At 40.1% G+C, this 2,043-nt stretch overlaps 1 pseudogene; it reads left to right on the top strand.

The window, feature by feature from the left end:
• The first annotated feature begins 587 nt into the window (after positions 1–587).
• LOC120221454 lies at positions 588–1,546 on the top strand (annotated as a pseudogene).
• Positions 1,547–2,043: the final 497 nt, after the last annotated feature.

Here is a 2,043-nt window from a genome sequence, read left to right as displayed (position 1 = left end):
GGTATACATGTAGGTATGGATATGGGTATGGGTATTGATAAAGATAGATATTAGTTATAGACATAACCATAGAAAAGATTTGTATACATTTTCATCAAGTGATTTGCTCTAAGTACCCTAGTTCATTATGCCACTGGATACTATCATATTTTACTTCCTTAAAATCTTAAAAGTAGATCCCATCTAGCCCTTGTAATGCATTTCTGCTCATTTTAAATATAAACTGAAATTATTCCTCAGCCTTTTATTTTATGTGTTTAATTTAAATAACATTTGATGTTAAAATAATTTCTGATTCAGTAAATACTAACCAAGCAAACAAACTAAAAAGATACATTCACATAAGAGAAAGTAATATAAAACACATAGAAGAACAAAGATGAGGAAACATTATATTATATATCCAACAAATGTCTATTTTACATCAAAAAATGTGCTAGGCACGAGGGTTGTAGGGTAGATGAATTAGATTATGTACTTACCCCTATGGATTTTACAAGCTAAGTACACAGCCATCAGAGTATGATAGATTAACTCCTTCTCTCTTTTGCAGCTACTCAGACATCTGCCTTATAAACTCACTGCCAATGCTGCCTTATAACAGCAGCACCCTCTCTATTGAAGTCTCAGACTTCATCCTGAATTGCTTTGTCAGGTCCCCCATCTGGCAGCATTGGTTGTCTCTGCCCCTCAGCCTCCTCTTCCTCCTGGCCATGGGGGCCAACACCACCCTCCTGATCACTATCTGGCTGGAGGTTTCTCTGCATGAGCCCATGTACTACCTGCTTGGCATCCTTTCCCTGCTGGACGTCGTGCTCTGCCTGACTGTCATCCCCAAGGTCTTGGCCATCTTCTGGCTTGACCACAGGTCCATCAGTTTCTCTACCTGCTTCCTCCAGATGTTCATCATGAATACCTTCCTGCCCATGGAATCATGCACCTTCCTGGCCATGGCCTATGACCGCTATGTGGCCATCTGTAAGCCTCTCTACTACCCATCCATCATCACCGACCAGTTTGTAGGAAAGGCTGTTCTCTTCATCTTGGCCCGAAACACATTACTTACTGCACCTATTCCCATCCTTTCTGCTGGCTCCATTATTGTGGAAATAATGTAATTGAAAACTGTATCTGTGCCAATCTTTCTGTGTCCAAGCTCTCCTGTGATAATGTTGCCCTTAACAGAATTTACCAGTTAATTGTGGCCTGGACTCTTCTAGGCTCTGACCTCAGCCTCATCTTCTTCTCCTATACCCTCATCCTACGAGCTGTTTTTAGACTTAAGGCAAAAGGGGCAGCTGCCAAAGCTCTGAGCACTTGTGGCTCTCACTTCATTCTCATCCTCTTCTTCAGCACCATCCTGCTGGTATTTGTTTTTACCCACATTGCCAAGAAAAAAATTTCCCCTGATATTCCTGTCTTACTTAATGTGTTACACCATGTAATTCCTGCAGCTCTCAACCCCATTGTCTATGGGGTACGAACTCAGGAGATTAAAGAGGGGATTAGGAAGTTACTGAGGAGGGTGGGTGAGAGCAGCAAGTAATTGTGTTCTACCTTATCTTTTCTCAACCAAGAATATTCAAAATCACTATTGGAAGGCAGAGACTTGGAGATAAAATTACAGTCTGAATCCTCTCTCTGGACATGCCTGATGATATGAACTGTATGGTTTCCCTCTTACCCACAGTTACAGCACATTTCTTACATTCCATTATTTTCTGGAGGTGCCTGTGGATATAGATGTATAATCTCTCATCATGGCACACAAACTAGTAGCTATGAATTTTGATGAGTCAAGCATCACACCTCATTGTCTGCTCCTGAATAAATCCCATTTAGAGTCAGTGTAATGGGTGTGTGGTTGATGGGAAGTAGAAGTACTTAAAGATAGTCCGTTGACTTTGGAAAAGCAAAGTGAAATTAAAAAACAACTGCTAGAAAATGTTGAAAATAACCATTATGTTTTAATCTTTCCCTCAGGCATTTAAACATATTTATTGAAATATATTTTATGTCTAGCACAGAACTAGAAAATGGGAT

The sequence above is a fragment of the Hyaena hyaena genome, unplaced genomic scaffold (assembly GCF_003009895.1).
Source record: "Hyaena hyaena isolate Hyena2069 unplaced genomic scaffold, ASM300989v1 scaffold_779, whole genome shotgun sequence".
Lineage (NCBI taxonomy): Eukaryota > Metazoa > Chordata > Mammalia > Carnivora > Hyaenidae > Hyaena > Hyaena hyaena.
The sequence above is the reverse complement of the archived record's forward strand: the minus strand, read 5'-3'. Positions and strand labels throughout refer to the sequence as shown.